The sequence below is a fragment of the Triticum dicoccoides genome, chromosome 3A, assembly GCF_002162155.2.
Source record: "Triticum dicoccoides isolate Atlit2015 ecotype Zavitan chromosome 3A, WEW_v2.0, whole genome shotgun sequence".
NCBI lineage: Eukaryota > Viridiplantae > Streptophyta > Magnoliopsida > Poales > Poaceae > Triticum > Triticum dicoccoides.
The window spans coordinates 266,850,844-266,869,527 of NC_041384.1; the positions used below are offsets into that span (position 1 = coordinate 266,850,844).

The 18,684-nt window shown below is 41.7% G+C and overlaps 1 long non-coding RNA gene across 1 annotated transcript; it reads right to left on the reverse strand.

The window, feature by feature from the left end:
• Window positions 1–714: 714 nt before the first annotated feature.
• Window positions 715–5,048, reverse strand: LOC119271530. Its single transcript, XR_005134581.1, has 5 exons — window positions 4,637–5,048; window positions 2,348–2,391; window positions 2,077–2,220; window positions 1,325–1,408; window positions 715–1,039 (listed from the first exon to the last, which is right to left on the reverse strand). It is a non-coding gene; the product is annotated as an uncharacterized LOC119271530 (long non-coding RNA).
• Between the last annotated feature and the right edge of the window lie 13,636 nt (window positions 5,049–18,684).

Consider the following 18,684-nt stretch of genomic DNA (forward strand, 5'->3'; position numbering starts at 1 on the left):
AGATAATTTAGTAATTGTTATTAACAGTCTTATTTTCTCTAGATATAATCTTTATAAATATTGTATCAATTGAAAAATTGTTCCCTATTAATATTCAAGGCAAAACACTATGGCATGTAACAAGTTGAGCGACTTAAATACAAGGGGACATCACTGGAACATTCAAGTAAAACAAATGTGAATATGGGATTCATTCAATCCTACCACCGATGAGCTTATTAGCCTAGATATGATACACGTGCAAAGTAACATTACAAATCGACCAAATAATCGGTGCGGAGATCCCAGACAAAGATGACGATCCGGATGGATATGAAACTGTGGAAAATTTCATGATGCACGGGCCTTGCAGAGTGTCAAATACAAAATCATCATGCATGATTGACAACAGATGCACTAAGCACTTCCCAAAAGGATACAATGTCGATACCACAAACGATGAGGATGGCTTTCCAGTATATAGAAGGCGAGACAATGGAAGGAAAATCAAAAAGGGAGGAGCAATGCTCAACGATAGATTTGTCGTACCCTACAACCGAAACCTTTTGGCCAATTCCAAGCTCACATAAATGTCAAGTGGTGCCACAGGCCAAGGTCAATCAAGTACCTACCTATTTAAGAACATCCATAAAGATGACGACCAGGTAACAACCTTGCTAAAGGGAAGAGATGCAGCAAATGACTATGATGACATCAAGAAATACCTAGAGATGAGATACATATCAACAACTGAAGCATGCTGGCAAACATTCCTGTTTGATATACACCATCATGATCCACCAGTCGAGAGACTACCATTCCACATTAAAAATGAGCAAGAACTTATTTTTCTGGACTCCACTGACATAGAGAAGATAGTAAGAAGGCCAGGATCCACGAGTACTAAGTTCACTGAGTGGATGGAGGCAAACAAAATACATGAGGCGGGAAAAGAATTAACCTATGCAGAATTACCATCAAAATTTGTATGGAAAAGCGAAACCAAAACCTGAGGAGCGGAAAAGGGGCTTCGCTATTGGGAGAATCTACTATGGACACCCTGCAAGTGGAGATAGAGAAACTAATGAGGCAAGCAAGAAAAACACTAAAGGACTATCCATACATAGAACTACGAAATGCTATAGAACTTGAACAACTTGGGAACAGAATGATAAACGAAGAACTTATCTACGACATGGAGGCACTAAAGAATGAGCACGAAACCATAATAAGCAATGTCAACCACAGCTAGATAATGACCTTTGATGCAATAATAGAATCAGCTAAGAAAGGACTTGGAAAACATATATTTGTAGAAGGCTATGGTGGCACAGGCAAAACTTACCTATGGAAAGCAATTACAACGAAGCTACGATCAGAAGGAAAGAAAGTGATTTCGGTAGTATCATCTGGCATTGCAGCTTTGCTCCTATAAGGTGGAAGAACAGCGCACTCAAGATTCCACATTCCAATAAATACGACGGAAGAATCAACATGTAAAATAAAACAAGGATCACATTTGGCTGAACTGGTAAAGAAAACCTCGGTGATATTATGGGACGAGGCTCCTATGACAAACACTGCTTCGATGCACTAGAAAAAAGCCTTAGGGATATTCTAAGGTTCACAAACGAAAATAGTGACGAAAGGCCATTTAGTGACATGACAGTTGTGCTAGAAGGCGACTTCAGAAAAATACTTCAAGTGATAACAAAGAGCAGATAGTAAATGCCTCGGTCAAAGGTCATACCTATGGAAGTACTTTTAAATATTTTTCTAACTGAAAACATGCGGCTAAAGTTTGTCAGAAGATCCAATACAAAAGCAAAATGTGGCCGAATTTGCAGAATGGATCAAATTGCGATAAAAAAATGATGAAGCAGATGATTGGGTAAGAATACCTAAAGACCTACTTCTACTTAAAGGAGAAGACCCCAAAGAAGAGATAGTAAAAATCACGTACCCAAACTTGCAGCAAAACTATCGTAACAGTGAATTTGTCGAAGAAAGAGCAATACTGTGTCCAAGGAATGAAATAGTTGAGAGAAGATAAATTACTACATAATGAGCCAAATACAAGGTGAAGAGATGACATACCTATACTTGGACACTGTATGCAAGGCAACAATGAATTACAACACAATGGAGAATATGTGTCTAGCAGAGTTCCTCAACAACATGACCTTCCCAGGAATTCCAATCCACGAGCTAAAACTGAAGGTAGGCTTGCAGGTGATGCTCCTACGGAACATCAATCAAGCGGCAAGTTTATGCAATGGCACAAGAATGACTATCACACAGCTGGGCAAAAGGTACATTGAGGCACAAATAATCACAGGAACACACGTCAGTGACAAGGTATACATACCTGAAATCATTATGTCACCAAGCGACTTGAAGTGGCCCTTCGTGCTGAAAAGAAGGCAATATCCTCTATCAGTTTATTTTGCAATGACCATAAATAAAAGCCAATGTCAATCCCTAAAGAAGGTGGGCCTATATTTGCCTAAGCAAGTCATCTGCCATGGGCAACTATATGTGGCATTATCAAGAGTCACATACACAGAAGGATTAAAGGTGTTGATTGACGACATAGAGTGCCCAAGCGAAGATAGCGCAAAGAATATATATAGTATACAAAGAGATCTTCTAATTTTAGAAGATCTCTTTGTAAATCATGACCTTAGTAAGAACATGACAATGCATATTATTATTGCCATACACTGCTTTCATGCATACAAATGTTAACAAGTATGTACATGTAGCTTCCTTTCTGTATGACGACAATCAATCGGTACATATTAATTTAAAAATATAAACTCCATTGATTCTTATTATAGCGGATGAGCTTTAAAGATGAAAAGGTTACGTAAGACATAGAGCGCGTACACAGTAGATCATTGACACATCTACAAGGAGTTCTCTTTTTTTCCCCTAGAGAGGATGTACAGGGAAGTCCAACATGCATACGTACACATTTTAGTTAGAAAAAGCACACCAACTTCAACTCAAAAAGAAAAGGCACACCAACTTCCGTGAGATAACACACGTATAGGGGAGTCCAACACGCATACAAAGACATTAGTTAGAAAAGGAAACCAACTAGAAAGAGCAAACTACAAGAGGTCTGTTATCGGGAATAAAAAGCACATACATGGCAGAAAAAACACAAGAAGGTCTATACCAAATTAAAAACGCCTTATCGGATAATAATGAAAATATATATGAGTCTTCCCCGAACATGTATGCCGTACATGGAAGAGATGTGTCCCTGTCTATCTAGGATTCTAATTGAATGCAAATCTTATTTTTGCAAAAAAAATCAACACTAATTTGCAACTCCCACATGCACGCATGCAAACAGGAAAGCTAGCATACATGTATGCATGCTTATCTCCATACTTGCATGAGAAATAAGAAAATAGACACCTATAATACTATAGCTAACACATCAAAATATCCCATACACTTATCAACCTACCGCGCATTGAATATAGAAGCGATGAGCGTCCAACTAATTGAAATATCAAATCCATAGATTCGTACAGGATCTGCATTAGATGAGTTAAGAAAACATTGTATCTGGTGAACACCCAAAAATTGGTTTTAAAATTAATTTTGTAATAAAAATGTTTGGAAAAGAATCAAAGATATTCTATATGAAGTCCATAAAAAAGAATCCAGTAAATTAAAATAAGAGGATAATTTAGCAATTTTCAATGAGTAGTTACATTTTCTTAGATGAGCAAGTTACATACTAATTAATAACCAAAAGATAAGCATGATTGCAACTGTATTGTCGTAATCAAGGAATGCAATTAAAACATGTTTAGGCGAAGGAACCGAGATGATAAGGCGAGACTGAACAATGTTTAGACTTGATCTCATGGCGGCAATTTTTCAAAACAATATAAAAACATAGCCAGACACTAAGAGATGAGATGTGGAAGAGGTAAATCATGACCTTAGTAAGAACATGGCAATGCATATTATTTTTTACATACACTGCTTTCATGCATACAGATGTTAACAAGTGTGTACATGCAGCTTCCTTTCTGCATGGGCAGAAGTTTTTTTGAATAATAACCACTCTAATAAACATGATTCTCAGAAACCATATTAGCCGACAAGATTCCATAATCAAGATAAGAAACTATATGTGTAGCTAATTCAGACGCCTTACATTTGTGTGTGCACCATATAACATTGTGTATGTTCACCATATAGCAGTGCCTCTACATGGTAATTAAGACGCAAGAAGCCAACAACAAAACTAGCCGCACCTAAATCGCTGAACTTGAAAACTTAACCTGCAGCTAGACGCATGCATGTCTCACATTAAGTTGATGCTTCTGTTATCTAGATCGGTAAAAGTGCATCTAAAATTCCTTTGTTTTACTGTCAATCAATAATTAAATGCAAGGGTCTGTTGCTAGGTTCAGTTAGACTTAATTCCAGCAGATCCATATGTTTGCTTTACTGTGTTCTCTACTACAGAATTCAGAGAACAAGTATAAGTGCACTGCTCCACACAGAAATTTTTGGTATAATTTTTGATTTCACACGAAAAGTTGTTTAGTAACGGGAAGATAAAATCTTATTCTGATTTCTATATCATTCAACTTAAAAAAACTTATATGGTTCAAATAACACTTACATTTGGTAGAAGTCTGGACAGCAGGAGGGCAACAACTAACATCGACTCGCAGAAGATACTCACGTCTTGCATATATTTCTTCATCCACGAACTCCATCAATGCCTTCGCAGCTCCAACATCCAGAAACTCTGGCTACGACAACTTTGAGTAGCACAACCCGCGTTCTCACTGGACATCTCCGTGACCGCGTTGCCAGGGTCGACGAGTTCGCCGAGATCCACACGCTCACCCAGCCACATGTGCCACCACCAAGGAAGAAAAATCAGAAGAAAAGAAGCGACATGCGGATCTGGGATAGCATGAGGATTAGTTTCCTAATGGGGCACATCGACATCGTCCTTCGCCGGCGGCAAATTGGAAGAAATGGCGGATGTGTATGAGGTGCCTGGTGGGGATCGTATGGGAGGAGAGTTCTTTTTTTTACTGAGAGGGAAAGGAGAGAGAGTTCTATGTAGGTATCTTTTTAGGGCTGAGAGTTCTGTGTAAATGACTGGGACTGGGACTACCGGCTGTTTTACTTAGAAATTTTTTTATACGGAGTGGTAATCATCTTCACTCTAATGGGCTTGCAGAAAAGTATGTTAGGCATGACACATAATACATCTTTTCTTTTTGCCGGAACACATCATACATTGGCTATGCAAGATTGGGTACAAATATATATATATATATATATATATATATATATATATATATATATATATATATATATATATATATATATAGGGTCGCGCTATTCGTCACCCTGGGTGAGGAATAGTTATTCTTCACCCCCTCTCTATTTTGACGTCAATGCATCGTATTTTTAGTTTCTTAAATTTTATCTTATTTCATACGTAAAAAGAGAACGTAAGAAAATATATACTCGCCGTAAAAAATATTTTATGTTATGTAAAGTTACGAACGTAAAAACATACATAAAAATGCGATATTTATGGTCTTATAACCTATTTTTTTGTTTTCTTATACCAAATTTTATGTAGTGAATCAATATGAATGTAACTATTTGTAATTCAAACGTAATTTTTTTATGAAGCGACCGTAAGATTACCTTGGGTGAAGAATAACTTATTCTGCACCCTAGGTGATGAATAGCAACACTATATATATATATATATATATATATATATATATATATATATATATATATACTTCTCGGTATACACAGATGCAAACATTAAAAACCATGAATGTGCTGGTGAAAAATGCTCTTAAAAAGATGGAACTTATACTTCCCCCAGAAAATAGATGAAACTTATCCATTGTTATTCAAAGGATCAGATATGATATAAATCTTTATATTTTTCACCATTAGATAATCAGCAAGATTAGTATGAATCAACAAACATTTTTGAATGATAGGAATATATATAAATTACATGCCAAAATTCATGTTGGAAAATAAACAACTTTTAGCATTTCTCGATGTACTATAAACAATTCAAAATGAATGTCATTTGATGCGATAAAAAATAAGAACAATATGTCAGGCCAAACTAAAATAGGAGTAGATAGAGAAATTGGAAACTACATATGAATAGTGAGGCTCTAAAAAATATTATAAAATTATGTACACTACATGTTCAAATTCATAAATTCAAACAGAAGACATCAACTGCCCCAAATATAAAACATAACAAAAACTACTCTAGCCGCGCAAATGCGCGGGTGCACCCGCTAGTTCGAGTCAAACAACAAGTCCAAAGGTGTTGCACCACCTCCACTTGGGCCCATGAGCCTTGTACGACCTAGGTTAGTTTTAGGTTGCCTTGGGACATCCTTCCACCTCCTTGGCTGCCACCCCTTGCTCCTATATAAGTATATCCATCTACTAGCTTTTTCCTTCGGATTTGTTTAGTTAAAAGTTAGCCATTGCAACTTCATGTACTTCGTTTGTGTCCAACGACCAGACCAAGACTGCTTTCGGATCCCACCTTTATCAATACTTCATCTATATTCGCAATATTCAGATTGCATTATCATATTCTTGCTTGTTCTTTGATTGCGTGCAGGAATAGACCTTCGTGGTCAGGCTGATCGTGCTTCTGAAGGAAATAGGCCCTAGAGGCAAAATAAAGTTATTATTTATTTCCTTATATCATGATAAATGTTTATTATTCATACTAGAATTGTATTAACCGGAAACATGATACATGTGCGAATACATAGACAAACAGAGTGTCAGTAGTATGCCTCTACTTGACTAGCTCGTTGATCAAAGATGATTATGTTTTCTATCCATAGACAAAGAGTTGTCATTTGATTAACGGGATCACATCATTAGGAGAATGATGTGATTGACTTGACCCATTCCGTTAGCTTAGCACTTAATCGTTTAGTTTGTTGCTATTGCTTTCTTCATGACTTATACATGTTCCCATGACTATGAGATTATGCAACTCCCGTTTACCGGAGGAACACTTTTTGTGCTACGAAACATCACAACGTAACTGGGTGATTATAAAGGTGCTCTACAGGTGTCTCCGAAGGTATTTGTTGGGTTGGCTTATTTCGAGATTAGGATTTGTCACTCCGATTGTCGGAGAGGTATCTCTGGGCCCTCTCGGTAATGCACATCACTTAAGCCTTTCATGTTGGAAATATGCCCTAGAGGCAATAATAAAAGTATTATTATTATATTTCCTTGTTCATGATAATTGTCTTTTATTCATGCTATAACTGTATTATCCGGAAATCGTAATACACGTGTGAATACATAGACCACAATATGTCCCTAGTGAGCCTCTAGTTGACTAGCTCGTTGTGATCAACAGATAGTCATGGTTTCCTGGCTATGGACATTGGATATCGTTGATAACGGGATCACATCATTAGGAGAATGATGTGATGGACAAGACCCAATCCTAAGACTAGCACAAAAGATCGTGTAGTTCATTTGCTAGAGCTTTGCCAATGTCAAGTATCTCTTCCTTTGACCATGAGATCGTGTAACTCCTGGATACCGTAGGAGTGCCTTGGGTGTATCAAACGTCACAACGTAACTGGGTGACTATAAAGGTACACTACAGGTATCTCCGAAAGTATCTATTGTTTTATGCGGATCGAGACTGGGATTTGTCACTCCGTGTAAACGGAGAGGTATCTCTGGGCCCACTCGGTAGGACATCATCATATGCGCAATGTGACCAAGGAGTTGATCACGGGATGATGTGTTACGGAACGAGTAAAGTGACTTGCCGGTAACGAGATTGAACAAGGTATTGGATACCGACGATCGAATCTCGGGCAAGTAAAATACCGATAGACAAAGGGAATTGAATACGGGATTGATTAAGTCCTTGACATCGTGGTTCATCCGATGAGATCATCGTGGAACATGTGGGAGCCATCATGGGTATCCAGATCCCGCTGTTGGTTATTGACCGGAGAACGTCTCGGTCATGTCTACATGTCTCCCGAACCCGTAGGGTCTACACACTTAAGGTTCGATGACGCTAGGGTTATAAAGGAAGTTTGTATGTGGTTACCGAATGTTGTTCGGAGTCCCGGATGAGATCCCGGACATCACGAGGAGTTCCGGAATGGTCCGGAGGTAAAGATTTATATATGGGAAGTCCTATTTTGGCCACCGGAAAATGTTCGGGATTTTTCGGTATTGTACCGGGAAGGTTCTAGAAGGTTCCGGAGTGGGGCCCACCTGCATGGGGGGACCCACATGAACGTGGGTAGTGGGGGCAAGGCCCCACACCCCTTGTCAAGGCGCACCAAGATCCCCCCTTAGAAGGAATAAGATCATATCCCGAAGGGATAAGATCAAGATCCCTAAAAAGGGGGGATAACAATCGGTGGGGAAGGAAATGATGGGATTTCTTTCCTCCCACCTTGGCCAACGCCCCAATGGACTTGGAGGGCAAGAAACTAGCCCCTCCACCCCTATATATAGTGGGGAGGCGCATGGGAGCTGCACACGAAGTTCTGGCGCAGCCCTACCTCTCTCCCTACTCCTCCTCTCCCATGGTGCTTGGCGAAGCCCTGCTGGATTGCCACGCTCCTCCACCACCACCACGCCGTTGTGCTGCTGTTGGATGGAGTCTTCCTCAACCTCTCCCTCTCTCCTTGCTGGATCAAGGCGTGGGAGACGTCACTGGGCTGTACGTGTGTTGAACGCGGAGGTGCCGTCCGTTCGGCACTAGGATCATCGGTGATTTGAATCACGACGAGTACGACTCCATCAACCCCGTTCACTTGAACGCTTCCGCTTAGCGATCTACAAGGGTATGTAGATGCACTCTCTTTCTACTCGTTGCTGGTCTCTCCATAGATAGATCTTGGTGACACGTAGGAAAATTTTGAATTTCTGCTACGTTCCCCAACAGTGGCATCATGAGCTAGGTCTATTGCGTAGATTCTTTGCACGAGTAGAACACAAAGTAGTTGTGGGCGTTGATGTTGTTCAATATTCTTACCGTTACTAGTCCAATCTTGTTTCGACGGTATTGTGGGATGAAGCAGCCCGGACCGACCTTACACGTACTCTTACGTGAGACAGGTTCCACCGATTGACATGCACTTGGTGCATAAGGTGGCTAGCGGGTGCCAGTCTCTCCCACTTTAGTCGGAACGGATTCGATGAAAAGGGTCCTTATGAAGGGTAAATAGCAATTGGCATATCACGTTGTGGTCTTGCGTAGGTAAGAAACGTTCTTACTAGAAACCCATAGCAGCCACGTAAAACATGCAACAACAATTAGAGGACGTCTAACTTGTTTTTGCAGGGTATGCTTTGTGATGTGATATGGCCAACAAGAATGTGGTGAATAATATGTGATGTATGAGATTGATCATGTTCTTGTAATAGGATTCACGACTTGCATGTCGATGAGTATGACAACCGGCAGGAGCCATAGGAGTTGTCTTTATTTATTGTATGACCTGCGTGTCATTGAAGAATGCCATGTAAACTACTTTACTTTATTGCTAAACGCGTTAGTCATAGAAGTAGAAGTAGTTGTTGGCGTGACAACTTCATGAAGACACGATGATGGAGATCATGATGATGGAGATCATGGTGTCATGCCGGTGACAAGATGATCATGGAGCCCCGAAGATGAAGATCAAAGGAGCTATATGATATTGGCCATATCATGTCACTACACTATTTGATTGCATGTGATGTTTATCATGTTTATGCATCTTGTTTACTTAGGACGACGGTAGTAAATAAGATGATCCCTTACAAAATTTCAAGAAGTGTTCTCCCCTAACTGTGCACCGTTGCTACAGTTCGTCGCTTCTAAGCACCACGTGATGATCGGGTGTGATGGATTCTTACGTTCACATACAACGGGTGTAAGACAGTTTTACACAGCAAAAACACTTAGGGTTAACTTGACGAGCCTAGCATGTGCAGACATGGCCTCGGAACACGGAGACCGAAAGGTCGAGCATGAGTCGTATAGCAGATACGATCAACATGAAGATGTTCACCGACGTTGGCTAGTCCGTCTCACGTGATGATCGGACACGGCCTAGTTGACTCGGATCATGTGATCACTTAGATGACCAGAGGGATGTCTATCTGAGTGGGAGTTCATAAGATGAACTTAATTATCCTGAACATAGTCAAAAGACCTTTTGCAAATTATGTCGTAGCTCACGCTATAGTTCTACTGTTTTAGATATGTTCCTAGAGAAAATATAGTTGAAAGTTGAAAGTAGCAATTATGCAGACAGTAGATAGCTTATGTCCTTAATGCACCGCTTAGTGTGCTGAACCCCAAACGTCGTTTGTGGATGTTGCGAACATCGGACATACACGTCTTGATAACTACGTGATAGTTCAGTTAAACGGTTTAGAGTTGAGGCACTAAAGACGTTTTCGAAACGTCACGAAACATATGAGATGCTTCGAGGGCTGAAATTGGGATTTCAGGCTCGTGCCCACGTCAAGAGGTATGAGACCTCCGACAATTTTCTTAGCCTACAAACTAAGGGAGAAAAGCTCAATCGTTGAGCTTGTGCTCAGATTGTCTGAGTACAACAATCACTTGAATCAAGTGGGAGTTGATCTTCCAGATGAAATAGTGATAGTTTCTCCGAAGTCATTACCACCAAGCTGCTAGAGCTTCGTGATGAACTATAACATATCAGGGATAGATATGATGATCCTTGAGGTATTCGCGTTGTTTGACATCGTGAAAGTAGAAATCAAGAAGGAGCATCAATTGTTGATGGTTGATGAAACCACTAGTTTCAAGAAGGGCAAGGGAAAGAAGGGATACTTCATGAAACGGCAAATCAGCTGCTGCACCAATGAAGAAACCCGAGGTTGAACCCAAACCCGAGACTGAGTGCTTCTGTAATAAGGGGAACAACCACTGGAGCAAGATTACCCTAGATACTTGGTAGATGAGAAGGCTGGCAAGGTCGATATACATTATGTTAATGTGTACTTTACTAGTACTCCTAGTAGCACCAGGGTATTAGATACTGGTTCGGTTGCTAAGTGTTAGTAACTCGAAATAAAAGCTACGGCATAAATGGAGACTAGCTAAAGGTGAGCTGACGATATGTGTTGGAAGTGTTTCCAAGTTTGATGTGATCAAACATCGCACGCTCCCTCTACCATCAAGATTAGTATTAAACCTGAATGGTTTATTGAATCTCGATCGTAGTGATACACATTTTCATGCCAAAAGATATAAGATAGTAATGATAGTACCACTTACTTGTGGCACTGCTATGTAAGTCATAATGGTATAAAATGCATGAAGAAGCTCCATGTTGATGGATCTTTGGACTCACTCGTTTTGAAAAGTTTGAGACATGCGAACCATGTCTATTGGTGTATATGCATGAAGAAACTCCATGCAAATGGACCGTTTAGACTCACTTGATTATGAATCACTTGAGATATGCAAATCATACCACATGGGCAAGATGACTGAAAAGCCTCGTTTTCAGTAAGATGGAACAAGACAGCAACTTGTTGGAAGTAACACATTTTAATGTGTGCAGTCCAATAAGTGCTGAGGCATGCAGTGAATATCGTTGTGTTCTTACTTCACAGATGATTCGAGTAGATGTTGAGAATATTTACTTGATGAAACACAAGTCTGAATTATTGAATGGTTCAAGTAATTTCAGAGTGAAGTAGAAGATCATTATGACAAGAGGATAAAATGTCTATGATACGATCATAGAGATGAATATCTGAGTTACGAGTTTTGGCACACAATTAAGACATTGTGGAAATTGTTTCATAATTAATACCGCCTGGAACACCATAGTGTGATGGTGTGTCCGAACATCATAGTTGCACCCTATTGGATATGGTGCGTACCATGATGTCTCTTATCGAATTACCACTATCGTTCATGGTTTAGGCATTAGAGACAACCACATTCACTTTAAATAGGGCACCACGTAATTCCGATGAGATGACACCGTATGAATTATGGTTTAGAGAAACCTAAGTTGTCGTTTCTTAAAGGTTTGGGGCTGCGACGCTTATGTGAAAAAGTTTCAGGATTAAGCTCGAACCCAAAGCGGATAAAATGCATCTTCATAGGAAACCCAAAACAGTTGGGTATACCTCCTAATTCAGATCCGAAAGCAATAAGGGATTGTTTCTAGAATCGGGTCCTTTCTCGAGGAAAGGTTTCTCTCGAAAGAGTTGAGTGGGAGGATGGTGGAGACTTGATGAGGTTATTGAACCATCACTTCAACCAGTGTGTAGCAGGGCACAGGAAGTTGTTCCCGTGGCACCTACACCAATTGAAGTGGAAGCTTATGATATTGATCATGAAGTTTCGGATCAAATCACTGCCGTACCTCGTAGGGTGACAAGGATACGTACTACTTCAGAGTGGTATGGTAATCCTGTCTTGAAAGTCATGTTGCTAGACAACAATGAACCTATGAGCTATGGAGAAACGATGGTGGGCCCGGATTCCGATAAATGGCTTGAGGCCATAAAATCCGAGAACGGATCCATGGACTTTGGTGGACTTGCCCGATGATCGGCAAGCCATTAAGATAAATGGATCTTTAAGAAGAAGACGGACGTGGATGGTAATGTCACCGTCTATGAAGCTCGACTTGTGGCGAAGAGTTTTTCACAAGTTCAAGGAGTTGACTACGATGAGATTTTCTCATCCGTAGCGATGCTTAAGTCCGTCAGAATCATGTTAGCATTAGCTGCATTTATGAAATCTGGCAGATGGATGTCAAAACGAGTTTCCTTACCAACTTTCGTAAGGAAAGGTTGTATGTGATACAATCAGAAAGGTTTTGTCGATCCTAAGGATGCTAAAAGGTATGCTAGCTCCAGCAATCCTTCTAAGGACTGGAGTAAGCATCTCGGAGTTGGAATATACGCTTTGATAAGATGATCAAAGATTTTGGGTTTATACAAAGTTCATGAGAAACTTGTATTTCCAAAGAAGTGAGTGGGAGCACTATAGAATTTCTGATAAGAATATGTTGTTGACATACTGTTGATCAGAAATGACGTAGAATTTCTGGAAAGCATATAAGGTTATTTTGAAAGTGTTTTTCAATGGAAAGCCTGGATTAAGCTACTTGAACATTGAGCATCAAGATCTATAAGGATAGATCAAAATGCTTAATCATACTTTCAAATGAGCACATACCTTGACATGATCTTGAAGGTGTTCAAGATGGACCAGTCAAAGAAGGAGTTCTTGCCTGAGTTGTAAGGTACGAAGTTAAGACTTAAAGCTCGACCACAGCAGAATAGAGAGAAAGGACGAAGGTCGTCTCCTATGCTTAAGACATAGGCTCTACAGTATGCTATGCTGTGTACCGCACCTGAAGTGTGCCTTGCCATGAGTTAGTCAAGGGGTACAAGAGTGATCCAAGAATGGCTCACAGGACAGCGGTCAAAGTTATCCTTAGTAACTAGTGGACTAAGGAATTTTCTCGATTATGGAGGTGGTAAAAGAGTTCCTCGTAAAGGTTACGACGATGCAAGCTTGACACCTATCCGGATAGCTCTGAATAGAGAGACCGGATACATATAATGGAGCAATAATTTAGAATAGCTCCAAGTAGAACAGTTGTTTGGAATAGCTCCAAATAGAGCGTGGTAGCTGCATCTAGGAGATGACATAGAGATTTGTAAAGCACACACGGATCTGAAAGGTTCAGACCCGTTGACTAAAACCTCTCTCACAAGTAACATGATCAAACCTAAAACTCATTGAGTATTAATCACATAGTGATGTGAACTAGACTACTGATTCTAGTAAACTCTTGGGTATTAGTCACATGGCGATGTGACCTGTGAGTGTTAATCACATGGCGATGTGAACTAGATTATTGACTCTAGTGCAAGTGGGAGACTGTTGGTAATACGCCCTAGAGGCAATAATAAAAGTATTATTATTATATTTCCTTGTTCATGATAATTGTCTTTTATTCATGCTATAACTGTATTATCCGGAAATCGTAATACACGTGTGAATACATAGACCACAATATGTCCCTAGTGAGCCTCTAGTTGACTAGCTCGTTGTGATCAACAGATAGTCATGGTTTCCTGGCTATGGACATTGGATGTCGTTGATAACGGGATCACATCATTAGGAGAATGATGTGATGGACAAGACCCAATCCTAAGACTAGCACAAAAGATCGTGTAGTTCATTTGCTAGAGCTTTGTCAATGTCAAGTATCTCTTCCTTTGACCATGAGATCGTGTAACTCCTGGATACCGTAGGAGTGCCTTGGGTGTATCAAACGTCACAACGTAACTGGGTGACTATAAAGGTACACTACAGGTATCTCCGAAAGTATCTATTGTTTTATGCGGATCGAGACTGGGATTTGTCACTCCGTGTAAACGGAGAGGTATCTCTGGGCCCACTCGGTAGGACATCATCATATGCGCAATGTGACCAAGGAGTTGATCACGGGATGATGTGTTACGGAACGAGTAAAGTGACTTGCCGGTAACGAGATTGAACAAGGTATTGGATACCGACGATCGAATCTCGGGCAAGTAAAATACCGCTAGACAAAGGGAATTGAATACGGGATTGATTAAGTCCTTGACATCGTGTTTCATCCGATGAGATCATCGTGGAACATGTGGGAGCCAACATGGGTATCTAGATCCCGCTGTTGGTTATTGACCGGAGAACGTCTCGGTCATGTCTGCATGTCTCCCGAACCCGTAGGGTCTACACACTTAAGGTTCGATGACGCTAGGGTTATAAAGGAAGCTTGTCTGTGGTTACCGAATGTTGTTCGGAGTCCCGGATGAGATCCCGGACGTCACGAGGAGTTCCGGAATGGTCCGGAGGTAAAGATTTATATATAGGAAGTCCTGTTTCGGCCATCGGGACAAGTTTCGGGGTCATCGGTATTGTACCGGGACCACCGGAAGGGTCCCGGGGGCCCACCGGGTGGGGCCACCTGCCCCGGGGGGCCACATGGGCTGTAGGGGGTGCGCCTTGGCCTACATGGGCCAAGGGCACCAGCCCCTAGAGGCCCATGCGCCAAGATAAAGGAAAAAGGGGAGAGTCCTAAAGGGGGAAGGCACATCCGAGGTGCCTTGGGGAGGATGGACTCCTCCCCATCCTTAGCCGCACCCCTTCCTTGGAGGAGGGGGCAAGGCTGCGCCTCCCCCCTCTCCCTTGGCCCTATATATAGTGGGGAAAAGGAGGAGCAATCATACCTAAGGCCTTTGGTTGCCTCCCTCTCCCTCCCGTGACACATCTCCTCTCCCGTAGGTGCTCGGCGAAGCCCTGCAGGATTGCCACGCTCCTCCACCACCACCACGCCGTTGTGCTGCTGTTGGATGGAGTCTTCCTCAACCTCTCCCTCTCTCCTTGCTGGATCAAGGCGTGGGAGACATCGTCGAGCTGTACGTGTGTTGAACGCGGAGGTGCCGTCCGTTCGGCACTTGATCATCGGTGATCTGAATCACGACGAGTACGACTCCATCAACCCCGTTCACTTGAACGCTTCCGCTTAGCGATCTACAAGGGTATGTAGATGCAAACACTCCCCTTTCTACTCGTTTCTGGTCTCTCCATAGATAGATCTTGGTGTTACGTAGGAAATTTTTGAATTTCTGCTACGTTCCCCAACATTTCAAGCATTGCAACTAATGAGTTAGTTGCGGGAAGATGTATTACAGAACCAGTAAAAGACTTTCCCATAATGAGATTGAACTAGGTATTGAGATACCGACAATGGAATCTTGGGAAAGTAACATACCGATGACAAAGGGAACAACGTATGTTGTTATGCGGTCTGACCGATAAAGATCTTCGTAGAATATGTGGGAGCCAATATGAGCATCCAGGTTCCGCTATTGGTTATTGACCAGAGATGTGTCTCGGTCATGTCTACATAGTTCTCGAACCCGTAGGGTCCGCACACTTAAAGTTCGATGACGGTTATATTATCAGTTTATGAGTTTTGATGTACCGAAGATAGTTCAGAGTCTCGGATGAGATTGGGGACATGACGAGGAGTCTAGAAATGGTCGAGACGTAAAGATCGATATATTGGACGACTATATTCGGTAATTGGAAAGGTTCTGAGTGATTCGGGTATTTTTCGAAGTACCGGGGAGTTACGGGAATACGGGGGAAGAATTATATGGGCCTTACTGGGCTTTAGGGGAGAGAGATAGAGGCAGGCTGCGCGCCCGCCCAATGACTAGTCCGAATTAGACTAGGGGGAGGGGCGGCGCCCCCTCCTTCCTTCTCTTCCCTCTTCCCCTTCCTTGTCCCCTACTCCTACTACTTGGAAAGGGGGGAATCCTACTCCCGGTAGGAGTAGGACTCCTCCAGGGCGCGCCATAGGGGCTGGCCCTCTCCTCCTCCTACACTCCTTTATATACGGGGAGGGAGGCACGCCTTGGAGATACAACAATTGATCGTTTGATCTTTTAGCCATGTGCGGTGCCCCCTTCCACCATAGTCCACCTCGATAATACTGTAGTGGTGCTTAGGCGAAGCCCTGCGTCGGTAGAACATCATCATTGTCACCATGCCGTCGTGCTGATGAAACTCTCCCTCAACACTCGGCTGGATCGGAGTTCGAGGGACGTCATTGGGCTGAACGTGTGCTGAACTCGGAGGTGTCGTACGTTCGGTACTTGATCGGTCGGATCGTGAAGACATATGACTACATCAACCGCGTTGTGCTAACGCTTCGGTCTACGAGGGTATGTGGACACACTCTCCCCTCTCGTTGCTATGCATCACCATGATCTTGCGTGTGCATACGAATTTTTTTGAAATAACTACGTTCCCCAACAGTGGCATCCGAGCCAGGTTTTATGTGTAGATGTCATATGCACGAGTAGAACACAAGTGAGTTGTGGGCGATATAAGTCATAGTGCTTACCAGCATGTCATACTTTGGTTCGGTGGTATAGTTGGATGAAGTGGCCCAGACTTCCATTACGCGTACGCTTACGCGAGACTGGTTCTACCGACGTGGTTTGCACACAGGTCGCTGGTGGGTGTCAGTTTATCCAACTTTAGTTGAACCAGTGTGGCTACGCCCGGTCCTTGCGAAGGTTAAAACAACACTAGCTTGACAAATTATCACTGTGGTTTTGATGCGTAGGTAAGAACGGTTCTTGCTCAGCCCGTAGCAGCCACGTAAAAATTGCAACAATAAAGTAGAGGACGTCTAACTTGTTTTTGCAGGGCATGTTGTGATGTGATATGGTCAAGACGTGATGAGATATAAGTTGTTGTATGAGATGATCATGTTTTGTTGAAGTTATCGGCAATTGGCAGAAGCCTTATGGTTGTCTCTTTATTGCATAAGATGCAAGTGCCAAATAATTGCTTAACTTTATCGCTATGCGATAGCAATAGTTGCAAGAGCAATAGTTGGCGAGATGACCATGTGACGACACATTGATATAGATCAAGATGATGGAGATCATGGTGTCATGCCGATGGTGATGGAGATCATGGAGATAGAGATCAAAGGCACAAGATGATGATGGCCATATCATGTCACATATTTCATTGCATGTGATGTTTATCTTTTATACATCTTACTTTCCTTAGTTATGACGGTAGCATTATAAGATGATCTCTCACTCAATTTCAAGAGAAAAGTGTTCTCCCTGAGTATGCACCGTTGCCAAAGTTCGTCGTGCCCAGACACCACGTGATGATCGAGTGTGATAAGCTCTACGTCCATCTACAACGGGTGCAAGCCAGTTTTGCACATGCAAAAATACTCGGGTTAAACTTGACGAGCCTAGCATATGCAGATATGGCCTTGGAACACTGGAGACCGAAAGGTCGAGTGTGAATCATATAGTAGATATGATCGACATAATGATGTTCACCATTGAAAACTACTCCATTTCACGTGATGATCGGTTATGGTTTAGTTGATATGTATCACGTGATCACTTAGATGATTAGAGGGATGTCTATCTAAGTGGGAGTTCTTAAGTAATATGATTAATTGAATTTTAATTTATCATGAACTTAGTCCTGATAGTATTTGCATATCTATGTTGTAGATCAATAGCTCACGTTATTGCTTCCCTATGTTTTATTTTTGATATGTTCCTAGAGAAAACTAAGTTGAAAGATGTTAGTAGCAATGATGCGGATTGGATCCGTGATCTAAGGTTTATCCTCATTGCTGCATAGAAGAATTATGTCCTTGATGCACCGCTAGGTGACAAACCTATTGCAGGAGAAGATGTAGATGCTATGAACGTTTGGCTAGATCAATATGATAACTACTTGATAGTTTGGTGCACCATGCTTAAACGTCTTAGAATCAGGACTTCAAAGACGGTTTGAATGTCATTGACCATCTAAGATGTTCCAGGAGTTGAAGTTAATATTTGAAGCAAATACCCGAGTTGAGATATATGAAGTCTCCAACAAGTTCTATAGCTAAAAGATGGTGGAGAATAGCTCAAGCAGTGAGCATGTGCTTAGATTGTCTAGGTAATGTAGAAAAAGGGTCTTCTGTCCCGGTTGGTAAGGGCCTTTTGTCCACGTGGCCGTTGCGCCGAGCCCAGGCACCAACCGGGACCAATAGGCATCCACACGTCAGCATT